We start from the raw sequence: 25,770 nt of genomic DNA on the forward strand, positions 1-25,770 counted from the left end.
CACGTGAGCCCTCTTAAATCCAAGAACCAAACCCTGCCTGTGTAATAAATCTCACCACTACTCCACTATTAGACAGGGGATTAAAACTAATCTAGCAATCCCCAAACCAAGCTCTGAGTGGATTAAAATGCAAAACGCATGGGAGCAGGAAGATGCTTAATGCTAAATAACAAACATTTCAATCATAGGAATCATTTTTATCTTCTTGTTTCTGCTAAGTAGATACTATTAGACTTAATATCTGTATTAACACAAGTGGAGGAAAGAAACAGTTTTATGAAGACCTAAGTACTTGAATGCCTTGATATAGCTGGCAAAAAAAAAAGCAAACAAAAATGAACTTAACAAAAGGACTATATGTGATCTTTAGATTGTTTAGTTAAAGTCAACTCAGTGACACTTGACTTTTAAATTTTCTCTTAAGTCAAAATTTTCCTTAAGTCCATCCTATAAGGGTTGAATCAAGAAAGAAAAGAATTGTCCTGACCGGTTTGGCTCAGTGGATAAAGTGTCGACCTGCGGGCTGAAGGGTCCCCAGTTTGATTCCGGTCAAGGGCATGTACCTTGGTTGTGGGCACATCCCCAGTGGGAGGTGTGCAGGAGGCAGCTGATCAATGTTTCTCTCTCATCAATGTTTCCAACTCTCTATCCCTCTCCCCTCCTCTCTGTAAAAAAATCAATAAAATATATTTTTTTTTAAAAAAGAAATAAAGAAAAGAATTTTCAGGGACCCTGAAACTGGAGCAGATTCTCTATGGGTAATGCCCATGTCATTTTTAAGTAAGCCAATGTTTTAAGAAACATCTTCTTTTGCCAAAATCATTATCACAGCACCCAATGGGAGAGCCGTCATTGCAATGAATCCAGAAGATGCCCTTATGGCCTTTGAAAGCTGTAGCTGATTGCAAATACAGGTAAGGGACCATATGCAGGCCCTTGTTAGCAAGTCTATCCAAAGAAGATCACACACACACACACACACACACACACACACACACACATCTGGCATCTCCTAACAGCTGTGCAACACATTATAGCAAAACCATTCACTTAGCTCCAACTGCAATCCACATACTGCTGGAAGGAATCCGTAAAGCTTTATCTAAAATACTGTTGTACCTTTCAACTCTGTCATCCTCCTCAATTTTCTACTTCTGGGTCCTGTTATACCCTTTCTCAGACATCTGCATTTCAACTTGAATCCCTTCCAAGAGTCTTCCCTACCGCTCCCTCATCTATAAAATAAGCATCTTTCAAGACTCTCCTGCTGTATCATTTTAAGTGACTACCACTGAGTCAGGCCCAGACGCTCTTACATAGAACAACTGATAAAAAATGGTTGTAACACTGAAAGTGAGCTTGTCCTGGAACACTGACCTAGCCCCAGCATTTGTTTACCAACAGAAAATCTGGGTGAATAAAAATGGACTATTACACTTAATGAGGTACAAAAAGGTAAGTAAATATACGTATAATGCTTGGACTAGCCTAGGTATTCACAACTGGTTTTCAGTCTTCAAGTATTGGTGTCCACTTCATTTCCTCTCAATCAAGTCTTCTTGGTTCAGAAAGTTTTACATACAGTATAATAGTAAGAGAATTAAGAACTATAACTAAAAGTTATAATAGTAACAGGAAGATTTCTCAATTCAAGCATTATGATGCACAAGTGAAATTGCTAAATCATCTCGTTTGAAACAATGGCAAACGGAGCAGAGTTTACTTAGATATAGTGTGATTTCCACAAAAAAAGCAGGTTTCATATCCTTTTCTATATGTTAAAGGCCACAAGAACTGCTAAATCTTGGGAAACAAGCAAAAGATAGTACTGGGAAAATCTTTAAGACTGGCTGAGTCAAAAATATGTGTTTCAATTTATTAAGACATTTTTGTAAAAGTATTCAAATGTGTGTTTTTTTAAATTTTTTCTGGCATATCTATTTCATCAGTGAAGATCACCAACAGCCAAAGTCCAATGGGCCTCCAAAAGTCACTCCGTCCCCTCAAGCAGGGGGACTTCTAAACAAGTAGCTGGGTTTCATAACAGTGGTTCCCAAATCCTAATCAGTTGGCCAGTTTTGGTCCATGATGAGAGTTTCACTGTTCTTCACTAAGGTATCATAAGCTGAATGTATTTAACCTACAGGCACTTCTTTATTCTAGAATATCTCCTTCCCACATTTTCAGTGTTCAAATGTCTTTTTTGAAATCATCCAAAGTAAATGATAAGATGGTTATTTTGTTTTCCATTTGTTGGATTTTTTTAAATTTGGAAATATCTTTAGCTTTTTCTTTTTATTGAATTTACTGGGTGACACTAGTTAAAAAAATTATACAGGTTTCAAGTGGAAACATTTTCTTGGGGGAGGGGAATTTACTTAGCAAAATTTTGAAATTTAATACTCTATGAAGTGTAAATTTCTGGGATTTTGTGGAATAAGAAAAATATAGTACGGTACATTCCCCATCTCTTTTCTTTCAAAATAATAATTAACATGACTGATCTGGTAATCTAACAAAATGATGGGAATGAATTGGTGTGCTGACTTAGCTTTAGCTAACTTGGTTTAATAACCAAAAACAAAAACAAACAACCATCACAGAATTCATTTTTCTTGTCCAGACCCTGCCTGATTGATGGGTCAGCTCATTGAGGGATAGATTCTGTGATCGGGATAAAGACAAGAACAGAAAAAAGGACAGAATTCAGATGCCATACATCCCTCCACATAAGCAATCTTTCAAATATAGGCCTATCAGCTTCCTCCTCCTTTTACATTTTCCTAATTCTTGTTTTCCAAAGCTTCGAGTTTGCCGACCTTCTAAAATTTGAGTTATCTGGCTCCAAAAGGTCTGTAGGATTTCTCCACATTCCCATTTGCCTGCTATGAATTTATTGAACATACACTGCTGCTGACCCCATATATAATGGACCTAAAAAATATTCACTAGAAACTCAAATGCCCATTTCTCATCTTTATGTGATTTTGCATGCGTGTGTGTGTGTGTGTGTGTGTGTGAGTGAGTATACATGTGCGATATCTTATGATGCTGTTTAGAAGAAGGCGCCATTAGTCACTTAGAAGACACATAGCATTATATTTTCAGGATCCTCCAAAAAGCTGGGAGAGTTTAATCTCCTTTTTTTAGGCACCGTCACTCTCTCTCAAGACATGGGCTTTTATATGGTGTAATGTCAAAAATGACAGCAGCATGGTGATTATGGACCCATGTATGGGCATCCTTCATCATTGACTAGGTAGTCCACCAAATCATTCAAAGTGAGGACAGTCAATGCCTGTAGGCATCCCTGGTTGAAATTCCAATTAAAAAGGAAAATGAAGGACTACTGTATAGATGATTAAAATGTGGAAAATTCCAAATAATACTGGGAGAAAGAATATCTGATGACCTCTAGATCCCTTGAGTATCTGAGATGATACTGTACTTACAATATCTCATAAGCCCTTAGGGGAGACAATTTTTATTATCATTGAAGGTGTAGGTGAAAATCATCCAAAGTAAAAGACGTTACATGAAACGGGTCTGAACAAATACTTGTTGGATTCCACTCCTCGTGCCAAAAAGTGACATCCAGTATCAATTAGGATGATCAGAAAGGATTGCTGGAATATGTGGCTCTTTGACATGGTTTTTAATCAGATGTCCCCAGAATTCATCTCTCATGAATCACAAAGCTAAAAATGATCTCCAGCAATTGCAGAATTCATTTGCCTCCTTCTGTGAGGAGCTGTATAGAAAGCATTGAAATAAAACCACCTGCCCTTTTCTTTCAAATGCCCTGAAAATGTGCTGCAACTCAGCTTTGATTCTATGTTCCAATGTTTCACTGCTCTTACTGGCAGGAGAGAATTTTCTCCACATGTGGATGTCTAACCTAAATCCTTCATGCTGCAATTTGCATCTGTTCCTTTTGTTCAAAATGACTGTTTCTTCTTACACCTGCTCCCCATTAAATGACTATTACATACTTCTGAGTAATCATATTCTGGAGGGGAGAATGGCATAAACTACTGCAGCTGAGGGCAGTAGCATCTATTTCCACACAGATGTGTGAGTCATCAACAAATTGTGAAATCTTTGTGAGTAGCAGCACATGGGAAAGATTGTCTTTTACAGACGCCAACTCTGCTCTGATAACGTGTTATAAGGAAACAGACTACAGGAGTGCAGTTAGAAACAGTAACATTGGACCTACACACACACACACACACACACACACACACACACACACTATTTATGGGCTTTAGTTGGAATAAAATGTGAATTTATAAGCCTTGTGTTCTAAATTCCTAATGTTTGGACACAATTTCTTATGTTTCTATTATCTAAGACAGGATATAGTTATGGCTGCATGAAACCAAACTAACCAGCTAGTTCTGTTAAAAACGAAACCCGCCAATCTGGTTATTTCATACACCATGGTCACAACATCCAGTAAGTAAGTAGTATGCTTCATATTTTAACTATTTGGAAACAATTTAGATACAGTCTAATTTGGAAGACTGCATTGCTTCGCTTCCTGGGACACAGGCAAGTAGCCTTCTGGTAAGTTGCTCACTCGCTACATGCCTAGTAAGTCACATCTTTGAAACTCAAAGTATGATCACAGACCAGCAGCACTGGCAACACCCTGGAGCATGTTAAAAATACACGTCCTCAGGTCTCCTCTCCAGAGTACTGACTCCGAATCTGCATTTATAAACAAGATCCTCAGGCACTTCACGATACAGTGGGGCCTTGACTTATGAGTGTCCCAACTAACGAGTTTTTTGAGATACCAGCTGTTTCTCCCAACTAACGAGTTTTTTTGAGATACCAGCTGTTTCTCCGCTGATTTTTTTGCATTGAGTTGACAGAGTAATTTGAGTTAACGAGCTCCTTAACGAGCTCGGTGTCGGAACGAATTCAACTCGTAAGTCAAGGCCCCACTGTACATGCAAGTTTGAGAAGCACTGCTCTATTTAATTTCTTAGTGTTTCTATTTCCTCATCTATGAAATGAATATTAATCAACACTTGCTACTTAACTTGCTTCAGAACAAAAGAGGATTAATGTCATAGGGTTTTTTCCTCCCCAAAAATAGTCTCTACATAAACAGAACATTGGAGAACAGTTTCATTTGTTGGCACAGGCAATGACTGAACATTCTCTGGAAAAAGAACAGGATTCCTTCCTAGATAATACATCTGTCCTTCATCCAAACTTCACTTCATGGCATAATGGCTCCAGAAACAGCACAGCAGTTCAACCAACTGCTTTTGGAGAAACAACTGAGGCTGCTCCCAATGAAAACAGTTTCCCTGCTCCCTGTCTTGGCTGTCAAACACAAACACAAACACTCTGTGGGTTAAATCAGCCCAGCTGGGTGTCTGCTGCTGAGCCGTCTGCAGAACAACTTGCAGACCAGGAGCTTGACTCTGGCAAGACAAAAGCAAGAGGGAAATGGGGAGAAGGGCTATAGCCTGACTCCAGGGACTCCCCACTTGTGCCTTCCTTCCTTTTCTAATTCCTTCCCTCAGGAACGACAAGAATGGGAGAAACAGATGAAGTTTTCATGCATCAAGAAGGCTCTCGTGGCTGTCAGGCCAATCCCTAACCAGATGCCCAAGGGGCCCTACACAGTGTTCACATCACACCCCCACCCCAAGAAGGCCGGCACCGGCACAGGAAGGGGCAGCCCCAGGGGCCCTGAGGTTGAGAAATGAAGAGGGCATTGAATCACTACCTGCACCCATGATCCTGAGCCCCTTGAAGTTTGTCCAGACATGAGACAAAAACCCTTTAGGCTTAGGGAGAAAAGAAAAACAGATTCAGTCCTTGACCTGTCTCCCAGTTGCCAGTTCCCTTGTACCTAAAGCCCTGGGTTGGAGCGAGCATATTCTCTCCCAGCCAGAGAATCGGTGGAGGTCTGCTTTCTCCAGGCTGATATTACCCGAATAACATCAAAAACGTAAGCCTCGTTCTACTGACTTTGCAACCAACAGACAAGACAAGGTGATTGTGTCATTCTATTCTGCTAGTGAGTAAAAAAGGCATCCCTAAATACAGGTAAGAAGAGACTCATATTGCATTCTGAATACACACACACACACACACACACACACCAAAAAAAAAAAAAAAAAAAAAAAACATAGCAAAATATGCCCAGCAGGCTTCAAGAGGTCCCACAGCCATCTCCCTCCAAATATCTTTGTTCCGCCCACAAAAAGCGGCCCTTAGCATGCTGACCATCCTAACACGCCCCCCCAGCCTGAGCCCACATTGTTTATCCTTTTGACTCCCTTACTCCTCCTTTTTCCTTTTCCCTTCTTCATTCTGTCCTACCAGATCTCAAGACTAAAAAGGGGGCAACTTTGGGAAAATGGATTACAATCATCAACAAAAAATAACAAAAGGCCGATAATCAAAGGAAAACCCCCTCAGACAAACCAAATGACCTGAAGAATTTGAGTAAAAGGAACTACTTCTAGCACAATGGGTATTTTGTTTTTGTTTGTTTGCTTTCTTTCCATATCTCTCACTCTTATTCCCCCAACATACCAAGGAAGAGAAAGGCGGATGCAGGAGATGCAGATGCTTGTTCAGTGTGTCCTCCATTAGATGATGGCTACTTCCATAAAAGGAGAGAAGCAGGGCTGGTATTGAATGTTCTGGATTGTTCCACACTCGCTGGAAATTACACAGCTAAAATAAAGATCAGAGTTGACATTACTATTTTGCCTAAAGCTCTGTGGGAAGGGTAGTCTTTTTAGAATTCAAAGGTTACTGAGGTAGGTTTGAGTCCTGCTATGTGTTGCCTCTGAGTGGGGATTTTTCCACTTGAATTATATGGTTTAAGATTCTTCCAATGTAACATATGGAAAGCTCCCTCTGCCACCTTCATGGTTCCAAATACCATCCCTGACCTCCAACCTCCCACCCAAGGAAGCTCATCACATCCTTCAACATAAACTTCATGCTAGGATCTGCCATCCAACACTCCCCAGGCCACCTCCCCCACACTCCCAACAACCTACGAGGTATGTTACGGAGATAGAAACAGGCACAGAGAGGTAGGTGGGGTGCTCCTAGTGACAACAACAACAAAGAGAAGGGTCAGATACACACACCCAGGTCTAGCTGGCTCGTAGCCTTTCTAATTCACCATGCTGTTATCCTTAAAAAGGGCAAATGGCTTTCCCCTCAGTATCAGCGATGCACCTTTTCACCCATTCATTTTTTTCTGAGTGCCTCCCTGGGCCAGCCTGGTGCAGGGCATGCTGCATCTCATTCTGCTCTCCCAGAGCCAATGTTTCCATCTCTGCTATGTCAGAGGAGGCAGGAGAGCACAGTGTTTACAAGCATGTGCTTTGGAGGTGAAAAAAAAACAAACTTGGATTTGCATCTCAAGTCATCCACCTAGTAGCTATAGTGCCTGCACTTCACCTCTTTGTACCTGTTTCCACTCCCATAAAGTTGGCATAATAATCTATTTCATGAGAATAAGGTACAAAAACATGTATAATATAAACTTAGTATCTAAAACAGTGCCTGGCACAAAAAATATTTAATAAATGAAAAACATTCATCCTCTTCTCTTTCTTCTCCTCCTTTTTCTCCTCCTCAAATTCAAAGATTGTGGTGATAGAAATTTACTCAGAGTGCGAGAAAAGGCCCCCATCATACCACTCAGAGCATAACACCCCAGGCCATGGTCAATTGATTCATATGTTGAATCTCTCCCACTCCACCTTTAACTCTCACTGGACTTAAGACAAAAAGGATCTAATGCATTCCTGGCAGTTTTTCAAAGCATGGCAGAAGTGAGTCGGGTTTATAAGATTAATTCTTTTCTCTCCAGGCAGTGGCTCAAATCAGAACCTTCACTCAACCAACCCAGTGGATAATCTCCTTTTATTACTTTCAATCAAACTAAGTGTCTGCAATCTGTACAACGGCCACTAATTTAGTGGGAAAAAATCATTTGTAGAGTATGATTATAAAAAGATGAGACAGAACACAAGGTCCAGACTGGATAAGCATGCTGCAAGTTTGCTCCTATCTCATTGCATAGAAAGCTTCTATGACCCAAACTGCATTAAGGACATACAGCTGTTCTGCTAAGCTAAAAATCAAAGAAAGAAGTGGACGTTGTTCACAGATCAGTTCCTTATTTAAATAAGGGAAACAGCCTATCAGTTAAATTCAGATCCTTTGTCACACTCACACGGAGCCATGCATCGCTCATGCAAAGTTTAACATGAAAAGGTTTCATTGTGTGAAAATCAGAACCTTTTTTTTTAAGAAAATAAAATTCTAGTTACACAACTGGACATCACAAAGCTGTCTGAATTGTGGAAACCACTCTCTTCCTGTGATGGATAATAAGGCGGGGTTTTGCTTGCTTTGATTAATTTCAGAATATTGCAGAGAACCTGCATAATCCCTAAGATAGCAAAGGAGAAAAGGAGAGGCGATGGGCAATGATAAAAGCATGGTAATGGAGCAGAGGCTGTGTTTCATCCACTGCAGAAAAGCCCCCCCAAACTAATTTCATTTCGGCAAGTACTAACCACAATAAGGGTCAGCACAGAAAAATGTCCTTTAATGCTCTGGGGCTTAAATTATCTGCACCGAGGCTCCACAATGCAAAACAAAAACTATGAGATGTCGCCATGACTGTGGTCAGATATATAACACAGCCAGAAAGTGCACATTTTCCTTTTTTCAAATCACAGCAGCCATTATTGATACAAGTACTGAATATGGAAAAGGCTCTGACAAATTTACAGTGGTGTTTGGATGGATGAGGATGGCGGATGATGGATGAGGGAGACAGAGGATTCCCTTATTAAAGCATCAAATTCATCCCTAAATATCAAATAGACATCTTAGCCACAACTACACAGCTTCACACTCAAAATTACACCAACCAAACATGTTCAATGTTTTTCTTCAATAGAAAGAGGCAGGATTTTCTCCTAATAAATATTGTTAATTTGTACTATGGCATTAAGTACCTTTCTTTTTCTGCATAATGTGGACTTCAATGTATATGCTTATCAAACAAGAATAAATGTGACAATTCACATATATAAATGAATGCCAGCAAAAACTGAGCAGCAATCTCAAGCACATTATTCTGTTCTTAAATTTTAGTAAATAATTTCAGTAGATATAATCTTCCAAATGTATTTTTGGTGTCTTTCTTGACAGGACAGTAGCTCTTTAGGAAAACTCACCATTCACTGTATGATTATTTTTATACTATGCCCAGATAAATATATATAGCAAGTTGGAAGCACTGCAGCGCCCACTAGTGGACATATTAGAATCACCTGTCTTCTGTAGAGTAAAAACCAGAAAGAGCATAAAATAAAAAGCCTTTACTTTAAAACCATTTACATAACCATTCACTTCTTATTTTATCTACAATGATAACAGAGGCATGCACAAAGAGAAAAACTTCCTTCTGCAATTATCAACTTCTCCTTCATCTGATCCTACTGTAAAGTCAACTGTGCACAGAGAAATGAATTTAGTGGCATGGAAGGTATTTTTTAAATTAATAAAATGGGCCATGTCGAATAGATCTTGCCCAAGACAGTTAAAATCTAACATTTGAAAGTTTTCTCAGTAAAAAGAAATGATTATTTACACTTCTAGCTGATCCTACCCCAAATTACTCCTTCCTCTGTTAGTATAGCCTCCTTTAATAGAAACAAATCCTGTCTACCCAAAGCCTGTAATGACATCACTGGGAATTGGTCTTTTAGCATTAGCTCAATGTAATGAATGAACCAATGGCAATCTGATTATAATTTACCAGGCAACAAAGTTTACACATTGCAAGTGTCACCAGTTATTTTCTTTTTAAATGAAAAACAAACCTCATTTTGCATTTTAATGTTTCTGTTTAAATAGAGTGATGATTAAATCCCATGAAAATATATCTTTGACAGATAAGCCAAAAGTTACTACTTTAACTGGATTTCTGAATAACACATAGATTTAAAGTAGTAAATGAAATTTGTTTGAAAAAATATGAGACAAAAATATCTATAAAACTTCATTCATAAAACTGTAAAGCAACAAAATGTTCCTAATTTGAGTTAACCCAAGACATCTTACTTAGCATGAGTGTGCTTAAAGAACAAAACACAAGCCATGGAAACCAAGGCTAGAAATCAATTGTTTTTAAGATTCTAGAATCAACTAGGCCTAAACCTCGACATTTTATTCTAACATGTAAACTGAATGTATTACAGGTCATCAACAAATCACCTGGATTTTATTGTTTACTTTATCTGATAAAACACTGCAATGGGACGAATTTGCATTACAGAGACTTAGTCATGAATAACTGAAAAGACCAGTGGTCCAGCCCAAGAGTTTACTTCTCACTTCTAGTTCTCTACTGAGTTAGACCTCCTCTACCAGCCCCTGCCCCCAGAAGCTTTCAAAAGCGTCAGTGGTCCACAGTGAGCTGCCACCTTACAGTGGTAAAAAGTCCCATGGGGGGAAAATGGGCAGGGGGTGAGGGAAGCTATTTTAAGAAAATATCTTTCAGGAAATAAACAAACAGGAAAGGAAAGTGTGTGTACAATTGGTCTTGCCTTTCTTTTCTTGATAACGAGCGAATTATTTGGATCAAACGCTAGCATCATTCACTTCTCCCTCAGCTCCGTTAAGAGCAGTAAGGTAAGGTGACAGGACAGTGACAGGGGAGGAGACAAACACGGAGCTGCCTCCCCTTTGCTTTGCTATTGCATTTTGTTCCTGATTTGGGACAATTAACTAGTCAAATATTTTCATAGAGCACATGGCTAAGTGCCGGGGTCCAGCCCCAGCGGGTCCAGGGGTCCCCAAAGGCGTAGATGGAGTCGGCGAAGAAGGAATGACACGGAGACAGTGTTCAGTTGATCAGCAGCCTAGCCAGGATCTCCAGCCAAGTTCTGGTCTGGATCTCCAGAGAGGTTCTGGTCTGGATCTCCAGCGAGGTTCTGTAGCCATGTTCCCTCGCTAGGTTCTCCAGCCAGGTTCTGTCCAGGCTCTCCAGTCAGGTTCAGTGTCCAGGTTCCAGTCAGGTTCTCCTGCCAATCTCTGTAGTCAGGTTCAGTCCAGGATCCCTTGCCATGTTCTCCCGCTAGGCTCTGTCTCTAGGCTCCGAGGCCAGTCCCTCTCCAGGATCCTACGGCATGCTCTCTCCAGCGAAGTTCTTCTGTCTCTAGGCTCCGTGTAGGTTCTGTCTTCTTGATTCTGTTCTAAGTTCTGAGTGTTTCTGTCTTGTTACAACTGTATTTATACCAGTTGATTCAATCCTATCAATCTCTATTACAAAGGTTAGGGCGTTTCTTATCTCCATTCCAGGGAGAAGAGATTATGTAGTTTAAGCATGATTGTTCATAGTTAAAGGGATTAATTACCCGCCTGGCACTTAGTTGAGGGGTTTTATTCCCTCCCTAACTTCAGGGGAAAATCCCTACCTGGGGATTCAACCTTTCTAGGAGAGGTGACCTTGGTTAAAACACAGCGCCAAGAAGGTGAGCAAACATATTAAGAACCGTATGCTATATATGGCAGGTCCCTTAAAACAGCAAGGATGGACCGGCTCCCGGCAGCTAAGGAAATAACAAAATACATCCAAGGGGTGGAGGAGTCAGTACGTATCTCAGTAGCATTCCCAACATTCCCAAAATGCCATTCCCAATTGCAACTGGGATTCTTTGAAGAAACAAAACAAGCAGTTAATGAACCATGATTAATACCAATAAACTGGCCTTCCTGCCTTCAGGAGAAAGTCCAGCAGGGCTTCTGTGAAATACATCAAATTTTACCTCTGCACCAGGCTGCAATATAGCCACCAAAAATACAACACTTTTAGTTTTCCTTTAAAAACGTACACACACATACACTTTTATTAATGGGAATATGTTTGTAATTGGTGGAAGCTGTTTGGCTAATGTACAATATAGATTTTTTTTTCATCTACTTAAAGGATATTTTACTGATCAAAGACTGCCTACCAATGTCACTCTCTCTTCTTTATCCAACCTCTGTTTTCAAACCTCACACTAAGTATATATCTTCTTGGGATATCTTTCTGTACTATTTGCCAAAATAAACATAATTTTTTACAAATAATGCCCTAAGGACTATTCCTAAAATTGGCTTCTCGGAATATTAATTACACTGATATTAAATGGGAAAAAATGAAGAGTTCAATGGATAGGTAGGTTTAGAGAATATTGGCTTAAATAAGGTTAAACAGGTGTGTGTTTTTCTACAGATATTCTAAGAGCCTTGAATACGCTAACTGACACCATCAACCTCCAATAGGTTAGACAGAGTATGTCACAGGAAGCTCATTTCAAGAGAACACACACATAGGAAAATACCCACTTGAATCCCAGATCACTCAATACCATAATAAGAATAAGACTACTGGTGTGATATTGGAGCAGCAGGTAACCCCCAAATATCAGAGCACTGTTCTCAGGACTTTACTGGTATTTACTCCTCAAAACAACCCTATGAGATTTCCTACTTAACAAATGAAGAAACTGATGCACTAGGGCAGTGGTTCTCAACCTTCCTAATGCCGCGACCCTTTAATACAGTTCCTCATGTTGTGGTGACCCCCAGCCATAAAATTATTTTCGTTGCTACTTCATAACTGTAATTTTGCTACTGTTATGAATCATAATGTAAATATCTGATATGCAGGATATATTTTCATAGTTACAAATTGAACATAATTAGAGCATAGTGATTAATCACAAAAACAATATGTAATTATATATGTGTTTTCCGATGGTCTTAGGCGACCCCTGTGAAAGGGTCGTTCGACCCCCAAAGGGGTCACGACCCACAGGTTGAGAACCGCTGCCCTAGGGAGTTAAGCAACTTCCCAGGCTAGTATGTGGTAGAGATGGGAGTTGAATCCAACCAAGCAGTTTAGTTCAGAGACTATGTTCCAAAGCATAGATATCTTGCCACTGGAACAAAGAAAGCAATTTGGCCCAGGAAATAACTGCACTCACAGTGACTTGCCCCCAGGCCTCTTGCTCAGACCTGCTGCCCTGGTCTCAGCCTACGACTACTCATCTCTGCCCTGCACCCATCATAGCAGCCAGACTCCACCAGCAAATGGGCTGATCAGAAGGTGGCGGGATCCTTATATTCACAGTGCCCTTGTCCATGGCTATGAGAGCCATTCCATCCATCATCACCACTGACACGAGAAGCTCTTTGCTGGGCTTAGGAGATAGGCAGGCAGAGGAGACGCCAGCATGCACTTCTAGAAAAGCTGGCTGATCTCTACACACAGGTGCCAAAAAAGAAAGGCCTGAACACTCACAAAAGGCTCGAATACGTGGAGAGCTATACTTTGTTCATGGATAGCAGGAATCTATTTTAAAATGGAAATTCGCCTTAAAATATTCTACAAACTAAATATAATACTAATCAAATTCCCAGGCAGGACATTTCTTAGCAGTTGACAAACTGATTCTAAAATTCATATGGAAACAAAAGTTAAGAATAGCCAAGGCAAGTTTTAAAAAATGTAGGTTATTAAAGGATGGGAGTCTCACCTCTCCAGATAGCAGTGCTTATTATAAGGCTACAGTAATTATAACCATTAATATTAGAATAGAGATAAACATGGGAAACTTAAAACACTCTCATAGACACATGGGAACCTGGTATGTGGCAGAGCTGAATTGCAAATTAAGAGAAACAATGGACTTTTCAACAAAGAGTGTTAAGACAATCAACCATCCACTTAGAAAGGTAGATTACTTTCTCACAAAATGGAAAAATAGATTGTACATAGATTAAATATTTAAACTTGAGACAGTGAAATCATTCAACTTCAAGAATCAAACATGGGAGAATATATTTATGACATCCCAGTAGGGAATAATTTCTTCAACAAGACGCAAAAAGCATAAACAATAAAAGACTGATAATTTTGGTTGTACTAAAATTTAAAACTTCACAAAAAACACACAAGGAAAAAGTGAAAAGACAAGTCCCAGAGCAGACAGAGATATTTTCTACTCATAGAATTAGCACAGTATTCTAATCAAACATATAAAAAAAATCCTATCTTCCTATATAATAAAAGCCTAATATGCAAATTGTCCCCTCGAATGAGAGTTCAACCAGGAGTTCGATCGCTCGCTATGACGTGCGCTGCCCCCCAGGTTGTGGCACGGAACATGGCAGGTGTCAGCGACGCAGCGCTGGCAGCAGGAGGCAGTGGAGGCGCTGCCAGCCCTGATGGGTCCCGATGAGAGTGGGACCACCGCAGGATGGTGGAGCAGGTGAGCAGGAGGCGCCAGGCCAAGGTGGGTGCGAGCAAGGGCCCGATCACCCCGCCGATCACCCTGCAGATGGCGACCAGCAGTTGGCAGGCCCTCATCACCTGATCGGGGCCAGGCCCCAGGCTGGGACTGGAAACTGGGGGTGGGTGGCAGCGACCAACCTCCCACAGCACCCGGACAGGGGGCTGCGGCCTCTAGCCAGCTACCTGGGGGCAGGGGTGAAGGGGATGGAGGTATGGTGATAATACAGAGTGTCCGCCGAGCTCGTTCTCGCTCCCCCTGCTACCCTCCCCCAGGACGCCAGGGCTCGCATGCCAGGGAAGTCCCCATGCTCAGGTGCCAAATGCCCACAGGGAGCCCACCCCACACCTGCACAGCCTATTCTGGGTGTGCCGGGCTACTGCCGCCAGGACCACAGGGGCCGGCCAGGCTCCCTGTGGGTTCACACAGAAGCCCGTCTGCCAGGCCGGCCAGAAAGAGTACACTGGGTGGCCCAGAGGCCCACACTGTGCCCCAGCCCGCAGCGTCTAGCCATGCTCACCACATCTCTGCATGGGGACTCGGGCACCATGACTCAGTCAGACAGGGGTGGCGAGGGTGCCCAGGGGGCCGGGTGCTGCTCAGGGCCCAGAGGTCAGCTGGGACCTGCCCTTCCACATGCCAGATGCTTCAATTGCACGCAAGGCCTAGGGATTGCACCCATGCATGAATTTCGTGCACTGGGCCTCTAATCCTATATAATAAAAGGGTAATATGCAAATTTCCCCTCAACTGGGAGTTCGACCAGGAGGCAGGGCTGGCCCTTAAACTGCCTGGGGCCTCTCCCCCTGGCCAGCCTGGCCTGATCAGTCCAAATCAGGGTGGGCTGGCAGGACCCCACCCATGCACGAATTTGTGCACCAGGCCTCTAGTCTATATACATAAAAGCCTAATATGCAAAGTGTCCCCTTGGGAGTTCTACTAACCAGGCGTTCGATCACTCACTATAACATGCACTGACCACCAGGGGGCAGCACGAAACAAAGGAAGGCCCTGGCCAGCAGCCGGCAGCCGCTAGGGACCCTACCTGTGCACAGATTTCATGCACTGGGCCTCTAGTATATTTATAGAGGGGAAAAAACTTGATAGAAAAAAATGGGCCAAGGCCCCTGGCCAGGTAGCTCAGTTAGTTAGAGTGTCATTGTGAGAAGCCAAGGTTTCGGGTTTGATCCCGGTCAGTGCACATACAAGAATCAACTAATGAATGTATAAATAGTGGAAAAACAAATCAATGTTTCTGTCTGTCTCTGGCTTACTCATACATTCTCTCCCTTCATTTCTCTCTAAAAATCAATAAGTAATTTTTCGAATGGGCTGAGAAAATGAGCAGGCAATTAACAGAACTCCAAATGAGCAGTAAATTTATAGAAAGATGTTCAAACTCACTAGTAATCACAGAAATTCACAGAATGCAAATTAAAACATACTAAAATGCCATCTTAAGCTCACCAGATTGGCAAAAGAAAATATGCCTGATAACACCAAGTGACAGTAAAGAAAAGGGGAAATTAGAACTTTTATACCTGGGGGAAGAAATGTGGGAGGGACTTTTGGCAATTCCTACAAAGACAAAGCTATGCATACCCTATTTCTAGTGATCAATCCTAGAAAAATATTTGCACATGCTCTAAAACAGTGGTCGCCAAACCTTTCGGACCTCGCAGACTACTGCTCTAGAAGGCATATAATAAGGATATTTATGCCAGCATACTCATCACCAAAAAAAAGCAACTGAAACAAATTAATAGGAATTTATTCACTCAGTGGAATACTACACAGCAGATAAAAGAATAAATTATTTCTAAAAAGTTTAAATATGAATAAATCTCAAAATTATAATGTTGAATACCTGACTGATGTGGCTCAGTGGCTAAGCATCAACCTATGAACAGTTCGATTCCTGTTGGGGCACATACCTGGGTTGCAGGCTCTATCTCCAATAGGAGACAGCCAATCAATAATTCTCTCTCATCATTGATGTTTCTATCTCTCTCTCTCTCCTTCTCCCTTCTTCTCTGAAAACAATAAAAATATATTAAAAAGTTATAATGTTGAATAAAATGTAGGAATTCTCACAGTCAAGCCCTGCATAACGATGTTTTGGTCAACAACCATAAAGCTTAGGTGTGTAGTAGGTTAGACCATCAAAGTTTATGTAAATACTAGAGGCCCAATGCACGAAATTCATGCATGGGTAGGGTCCCTAGGCCTGGCCAGCGATCAGGGATGATCTGCAGGAGGCGACCAGAGACCCCTGCTGGCACCTGCCTTGGCTGGCCAGGGGTCTGCATGCTGGGGGCAGCTCCTCAATTGAGCATCTGCCCCCTGGAGGTCAGTGCACATCATAGTAACCGGTCTTCCACTGGTTGTTCCACCATTTGGTCGATTTGCATATTAGGCTTTTATTATATAGGATACTCTATGTTTGCACAAGTATGAAATTGCATAACATATTCCTCAGATTATATTCCTGTCATTAAGCAGCACATGACTGTATTTAAAAATTAGCTTATTTATAGATATATGTGATATATATTTGAAGCAAGAATAAAAACAACCTTTGGATTGATATAAACAAAATTAGAATAGTGGTTACCTCTAGGGTGGGAGAAAAGGAATTTGAATTTCTGGAATATCCTACTTTTTAAAATGAAGCAAAAATGACAAAGATCTGTTAAAAGCTAGGTGGTAGGTTATTAGTATTATTTTTGTATTTTATTTGAAATATTTAACAATTAGAAACTTTGAAACATTTTTTCAATTTGTATTTATTGTTCAGAGTATTACAAATGTCCCTCTCTTATGTCCCATTGATCCTCTCCACCCCACTCCCACCCTCTCCCCAGGCCTTCACTGCACTATTGTTTGTCCATGGGTTATGCATATATGCATATAAGTTCTCTGGTTAATCTCTTCCCAATCCCCCCCCCCCTCTGAGATTCGTCAGTCTGTTGCATGCTTCCATGTATCTGGATCTATTTTGTCTGTCAGTTTATTTTGTTCATTAGATTCCACATATAAATGAGAGCATGTGATACTTGTCTTTCTCTTACTGGCTTATTTCGCTTAGCATAATACTCTCCAGTTCCCTCCATGCTGTCTCAAAGGGTAAGAGATCCTTCTTTTTTATAGCTGCATAGTAGTCCACTGTGTAATTGTACCACAAGGTGAATATATTTTACTTTGGTAAACTGCTTTTAAATGGGAATTATATTTTCTGAGGTAACAAAGCAGTCAAGTAGCAGAAAAGCTAAAAAGAAGGAAGATTTTGGGGGTGGCCAAATGGCAATAAATAAGTTATAATTATTAGTCCAGAAACTGGAAGACCTGGATTTCTATCATCATTAATATTACTGACAATTTAGGCTAGATAATTGTCTGGTGGGGTTAGAGTGGTGCTGTCAGGGGCACTGTAGGGTGTTTAGCAGCATTATTGGCCTCTCCTCACTAGATATCAGTAGTATTTCCTCTCCACTCCCCCGAGCTGTGACAACCAAAAACATCCCCCTTGAGAAGGCAAAATCATCCTCCATAGAGAATCACAGCTTTAGATGAAAATACATGCCCTGGTTGGTGTGGCTCAGCTGGTTGAGTGTCAACCCATACACCAAAAGGTGGCGAGTTTGAGATCCAGTCAGTGCACTGGCCCAGGCTGTGGCAACGGATCAGTGTTTTTCTCTCACATTGATGTTTTCTCTCTTTCTCCCTTCCTAGATCCAAAAAATCAATAAAAAATTAAAAAATAAAAACCTTTAAAGGTGAAGAGATGATCCCAGAGAGCCGCACATGGCCTCAGTTTACAGAGCAATTTGTGATAATGACAAATTCATTCTCTTTTCTTAAACAGGCTAAAGATAAAAATAGTATTTACCCTGAATTATTTGTTTCCAGGTTTTTTTTGTTTGGTTTGTTTTTTCGTGTGTGTGTGTGTGTGTGGTGTTGTGTGTGTTTTTTTCAGCCACTTAGCTCATAGTTAATAAGCAGAACAGAAAGAAAATAGCTGTTGGATTATAGACAGATATTTTCACAATTGCATATGAAATGGGCTTTTGTATCATATCCACCATCAGTGATTTACTGTAGATTGAAGAAATTATAATAAAGTACACAGGGTTTTCACAATCCTTATCTTAACTTACCATTTATTGGCTGTTGTTTGATGGAACTTTGATGGGAAATAAGGTTTCATGGCTACAATTAGGTAATATATTTCAAGGAGACTGGAATAACCACTTCCAAAGGTACAGGCACCTCCTTAAACTGTGTATTCAAAAGGAAAATCGGCAATGACATTTAATAAGAGAAGATTATGCCTCCAAAAAAATGCCTCGTTCAAACTCAACAGACTCAGGATCTGGGCTGTCCAAAGTCCTAAACTTTGGGCCACACGGTCAGCCCAGGGTGGTAGCAACATCTGTTGACCACAACACTCCCAGCTCAGTAGCACCATGCAACACTGGTGAGGATGTAGATGATTCAAAGAGCCAACATTCACTGAGCACTTGATGTGTACCAGACACAATCCCACAGACTTCACTCACATTTTCTTTCTTCATCCTCACAACCGTATGAGTAGGTGCTACTATCATCCCCTTTTCACAGATTAGGAAATAGAGGTTAGAGAGCTGAAGATCCCTGCCCAAGCCCAATATATAACAGAACCAACTCTGGGATCATTACCTGTGTAACCACAGAGATGACACAACTAACTCCTACATTACTGCCCTCCTATTAAATTACTGAGACAGCACCACACTCAACCTCTAGCTCTTGAACCAAATAATACACCCTTTATGAACTTTTATATGGGTAAACTTGGACTAGGCATTTAAGATATCATATGTGTGTATACACATATACAGTGTAGGGCAAAGTGGGTTTACAGTTGTGAGTACACATATCACATATTAGACAGAAACACACATATAAACACTGAGTGGCCAGATTATTATGACCACCCCATCAGTACAATGAAGTGAATTAGTTATGCAAATAATAAAAATAATAAAACCTTGAGAGTATTTTCTTAGGAAGTTTTCACTATTCAGTATTTTTGGAAGTGTCAATGAAGTACTGATGGGGTGCTCATAATAATCTGGCCGGTCATAATAATCTGGCCACTCAGTGTATGTTGACTTCCAAAAACAAGTTGAACTTTTTTTCTCTCCTACTAGACCAGAGGTCAGCAAATTTTCCCTGTAAAGGCCAGGTAGTCAATATTTTAAGCTTTGCATGCTCTACGGACTCTGTCACACTACTCACCTCTACCAACACAGTGCAAAAGTATCTGGAGACAACACAAAAGCAAATGAGGGTGACTGAGTTCCAATAAAACTTTATTTACACACACAGGCAATGGGCTAGATTTGGCCCACAGGCTGTAGTTTGCTCACCCTTGTCCTAGACCGATACTGTGCCTCTCAAAGTGTGACTACAGATCAGAATCACTTGAGCTACTTGTATAAATTAGGGATTCATGGGCCTCATCATTCCAGTCCTACTGAATCACAATCAGCTTTTTTTAACAAGTTTCCTGGGTAAATTATGGACATACAAACATTTGAGAACCACTGTTCCTAGACGCAGTTTTTCCCCAGCCCCCATAAAAGATGTCATTCCAGCTATCAAAGTTAGAACATTTATCAGTGGAAAAACAAGACAAGTGATTCAGACCAAGAAAAGAAAATCGGCTGCTTGTTGCAGTTCACCATCTTTATCATGATGTCAAAATTCTGACCCATGAACAGAATTCTCCTAGCTGGAAGATGTCCTTTAGTTTTACTGATTTAAAAACAAAACAAACAAACAAAAACTCATAAACCTGAAAAAAAAACTTTTGTTCCCAGTGGAATCACCCTGATCTTCTAATCAACTTGTTGCACATAAACACACACATAAAGGGCATTTTTGAACTATGGATACCTCGTTTTAAATCTGAAAATTCAGTTGTGCTAAAACTGCTTTTATGTTATTGAGGAAAAATGAGCACGGGGTCTTCAGAAATAAGAGGGACGGAACAATAAGTGAATTTGTACAGAATTCGCCAATACACACACTGCCTGCTTCATGAATACATGAATGTAGCCTGTTTTATCTTTTCTTGTTTCAGAACTAAAGGTATTCACATAAGTCTGGATCTCCTTTTCTTTGGGGAATTAAGGCTGGCACCATCAGTCTCTGCCTTTACCCATATCAGCATGGGGGAGAAAAGGCCAACCCTTCACTGTCTTTCGACAAAGGATTGAAAAAAGTGAACAGGAGTGGAAAGGAATGAATACTAAGGCACATGCTGGAGCAGAGATGACCAGGTCACCATCCACCTGGGAAAACGCCCCTCTCCAGCTGACAGCCACCAGTGATCTGGTTTCAGTCGCCAGCACCCCAAACTTATTAACTGACTCTGATCTTCTCTCTGTCTAATGCCAGGGGCCTCCCCTACCCACCTTGCATCATAAGACTAGTTTATAGACCCCTTTGCTTCATCTCACTTTTTATACTGTTCTCTGATCCTACTCTACCAATGACCCAAATGCCTCCAAAGGCACAACCCTGCCGGTGGTGATGGCAGTCCCCCTCTGACAGCTGGGATGTCCAGGCCTGATTGTAAAGCCTGCCACGGTACCACCGCCAGGGGCCCAGTGCACTAAAACACGTCTACATATCAAACAGAAGTTGGCTTCTACTGCTTCCTTTTTTTCTCCCAATACTTTGTATCCCATGGCCACCACCGTTATTTTGAAAGCATATTTTAGAGCTGGGTGATGACATTTAAATAAAGTAATCTCAATGAGAAGTTAGGGATTAATAAAAATGTAGCACAGAGACCACAAGGTAGCACAATTGTAACAATTGGGGTTAAACTCGCAGTGAGCTCATGATGCATTTTTATTTAAGTGAATCATGTCTCGTGTCTACACTGGCTAGTCAAGTGGGCCCTTCAGAGCTGAATTGAACCTGATCTGTTCTGTGTAATCATGAGTCAGTTAATTAACCTCTGCAGGACCCGACCATGGGAGCTCTGGGGTCCCTTTCAGCTCCAAAATTCTGTGTTCAAGCCTAAGCCTATTTGTGTAGGCACATTTCTCCTACAATGGGCTTCTCTGGTGAATTTTCCAAAAAAAAATGTTGAGGTGGGTGTTTTTTTTTAAGCTAAAGAAATGCCAAAGTGGATATGGATCATGATATCCAGTGGAATATTTTAGTAGAAGGAGTTAAATTATTCTCAGATCTTTTACAAAATTGGATCTTTAAAGTTATCCCAAATTGCAGCCTTTTTTGCAATACCTAATTTTAATTGATAACAATTTTTTTAAATAGACACTAATTTTTACCAAATGTTTCAGTATAAAATGGAATATTTTTCCCAAGATTAAAAGGTCAGGTTGTTTCTGTACTGGTAAAATAAGTGATGATCTTTAGAGTGGTTATAGATAATGCTGATGTCCCCAAGCAATCTGATTTTTCTTTTTTAAAAAATAACTTGCCATCAGGAAGTTTATGATTTAGTTGGGAAGGCAGGACAAACTCCCACAAAACAACACAAGAGAGCTCACAAACAATTGTTCAGTGAAATGTGTGGATACTGCTCCAAACTAATTCTGCAAATAAGGAAATCAAAAACAGGTCTGCTTGCTTGGCAGATGTGGCTGAAACCCTTCATTTCAGCACCACCGAGCCTCTCTTCCATTGTACAGCTTTAAGTAGCTGCATTTAAAAAGAGAGGATTATGTTTTCCCCAAACTTGTGGCTATACGCAAAATCAAACAAGAATACCACTAGATTAAATTATTCATGCTAGAAAATTATGCAGCTGATCCAAAGCCCTTTAAAAAAAATATCAAATATGGCCTGGCTGGTGTGGCTCTGTGGTTGAGCGTCAACTTATGAACCAAGAGGTCAGGGTTCAATTTCAGATCAGGGCACATGTCCGGGGGTTGTAGTCCCGATCTCCAGCAGGGGGCATGCAGGAGGCAGCCAATCAATGATTCTTTCTCATCACAAATGTTTCATCTCTCTCCCTCTTCCTTCCTCTCTGAAATCAACAAAAATATATATTTTTTAAATACCAAGTATGGCCTATATAATAATGGTAAGTAAAATTAAGGGAGACAATAAAAAATAATGATCCTCTCATTAGTCTTCTGAACTAACATATATTTTAACCTTCTTAGAATTCAAACTTATTGAAGCATTTAAACAGAAGACATATTTATTATTTGGTCCTTGACTATTTCATAGTGCCTTGTATTCTTATTCAAAATAACTTCTGTTCCCACAAGTCTTATATTTATAAATAAATTTAATGCATGGTGAAAAAATGTTAACTAGGTAGTCTTTATTTAGTGTTTTTTATGAAAATTTTCTCATTTAAACCCCAAAACAAACTTGTGATGTATCATTATCTACCAAGAGCCAATAGACACAAAAGCTAATGTTTCCTGAGCAAGTACTCTATTCTAGATCCACGCTGAACAGTATAGTAGTTCCACATGGATATTTAAATTTTAAGTCATTACAACTTCACTTTTTATCACACTAGCCACATCTTCAGTGTTTAATAGCCACATATGGCTAGTGGCTATCATATTGGACAATGTAGATATAGCTCATTTTCATCACAGCACAAAGTTCTACTAGACAGCACATATATTACCTCCTTTAATTACTGCAATAATCACCTCAAGAAGTCAATACTATTATTACTCCCATTTACAGATGAGGAAACTTAGGTGCAGTGACTTAACCAAGGTGAGAAAGAAGCTAATTTTCCAAGTCAAACTAGCCCACTTCTTTCCAATAGAATTTTCTGCAATGACGGAATGTTCCATATCTGTGCTGTCCAAGTTGGTAGCCACTAGTTTCATGAAGCTATTGACCACTTGATATGTAGTGGGTGACTGAGGAATTGCATTTTAATATAATTTTAATTAATTTAAACATCAATAGGCACATGGGACTAATGGCTATCATCTTGGACAGCTCGGTCCTTTAGCCCCCATAGTCCTTTAACTACCCCCCACTCCCCTCACTGAATCTAATGCCCCAGCCGTCTCATCATTGCTACTAGCATCATCAGAGGAAAGAAGATCCATCGCGGAGGAATGAAAGAAAAAGGATTAAGTAGCTTGACAAAAGTTTACTTGAAGCTGACCCTTCTCTTTGTTCTCAGTCCCTAAAGCAAGCTATGTTGGGGGTGGGGTGGTGTTGATGGGGGTAGGAAATTAAATCTAGCATGGAATCTATTTTCAACACTTCCTCGATGTTCTGGAATTACCTCTTTGCATGAGAGCCAATAAAAGTGTATATAGCATATGTTTTCCACAGGATGCAATTTTTATAGTGCAACCAGATGAATTACAACATTGGTCAGGATGCAATTCTTCAGTGTGCCCAGCGTATCAGGTGGGAGGGGGGGGAGGGGGGGCGGGGAGGGCAGCAGACAAGAAAAATAATTCAATGGAGGTCTGACACGGTGGGAGAGATGAACTGGCCTTCTTTCTGCAGACACTCTTCCCCAACTTAAAACCTTTGCTTTATTATGTATTAAGGTATCTGAAGCAGCCTATTTGGCTTCCCTTGAGTTGTTTGTTTTGATATCAGCTTTTTATCTGCCTGACTTTTTATGCGGTTCTACTGGAAAATCTTGCCATGGAACATTTAACAAGAAGAGGAAGCAAACTCAAAATTTTCCATTTACACACAGAATTACTGCACGTTTCCAGAGGTCTGAGAATATGTCTTCCTCCAAGTTTTATGATGGGATTGCGATTTCAACCATCGTTTCAAACAGATATTGTATCTCTGTTCAGAAAATGCAATTCTAGAAACCTGTATCAAACTCTAATGATAGCTTATGCTCTTCGTGGTTGAAATAACAGCAGTAGCTAGTAGAACTGAGAGGAGCAGGCAACTCTGTAATATAAAAGGGAAGTCAGCTCCAATCTTCCCAACTCGTTCTCAGTTCCCCTCAGCAGAATTCCGCCCCCACCCCCCCCAAAAAAAGAATGTTAAAAGAAAAAGAAACAACAACCTCATTTTAAATTTCAAGCATAGTGAGGTTTAGTTCATCCAAAAGCTTATTCCAGACATTTGAGATATTCTCATGCTGCTAAGATAGGAGCCAATCTTTGGTGAAACAGGTAGGTTTGCTTCAGAGCTCTGGCACAAACTCCATTCTGGTTTGGCCAATTCTAAAGAATAAACATGGCGACATCTTTTTACAAAACTACCTTACTTCTGAATCAAAAATACCCTCTGAAAGCCAAGATTAAAATAGTTAAATACAGTGACCTATCTTGCACAGCATATGTCTAAGTTGAACAGATCAGGAGAAAAAAATATATATATAAAGGCTTCTTCTCCAATCCTACCAATCTATTACTTTTCAATAGATGCACACACACACAAAGGGTTTTCTGAATGTAGGAAAACAAGTTTATAATTACATAATTATGCAGACACACCACAATTTTTCTTTTATGTTACCTTTATCTTTAAAAGCCAACAGACAGGGCTGTACTAAAAAGCAATAAAGCATGGGTAATTTAATACCAAATTACATCCATATTGAAAAGTTTACATGCAGTTGAGAGCAGACAGAGGTCAGCTTTTCAACAGGACTGTCTTTAATTGTGGCCATCAGTTTTAGCAATCCCGATCTCTGGATCAAAGACAGATATAATGGGCTTCCTCAACGCTGAATAGCGAAAGCAGACAGCAGGAATGGCGCTATCTGGCACCCAAAGGTCATAAAAAATTGCCAGAAAGGGAATGTGTCTCATTGTAAAATTATATATCTAAGATAAAATATATATTTATTAAACCATTCTTCCTCTCCCAGTTTCCAATGAGCTACTTTAAGTGAAGAATTTTTTTGTCACTCCATCACAGGTGCAAGATTTTCCTGCTTTTCCACTAACAAATGTGCAACCTTTGTGTAAATCTTTATTAATTTTTCAGTTGCTTTCAATCATGATTTTCTGCAACATGCAAAGCAATCCCTCTTTTCTTGAGGAAGGGCTATGTGAGCTGAAACTGGGCTTTTCTCCTCACTTATGCCCCACCCCACAAATCAAATGAGGAGTAAATTATCAGCAAATCAGATAGAAACAAGTTTCCTGGATCTGCAGATCCATTCTACAAATGAAGCAATTTCATCTCTGCTGGCTCTGGGGTGGGGAGGAGTGGCTTGGATGGGGGGATTTTAAGTAGCCAAGGGGGACCAGAACAGAGATGCTAGCTGGCGAAACATCCCCACGTCTGCATGCACAGACCACTCAAATCTGCACCAAGAGACTACTTGCGAGAATCCATCTTTTTTCACTTAACAAGATACAAAATATAAAACACATTTGCCTCTTATTAAACCTCTCCTGTAAGTGGTTCCAGGTCCACCATT

The sequence above is a fragment of the Myotis daubentonii genome, chromosome 15, assembly GCF_963259705.1.
Source record: "Myotis daubentonii chromosome 15, mMyoDau2.1, whole genome shotgun sequence".
NCBI classification, from domain to species: domain Eukaryota; kingdom Metazoa; phylum Chordata; class Mammalia; order Chiroptera; family Vespertilionidae; genus Myotis; species Myotis daubentonii.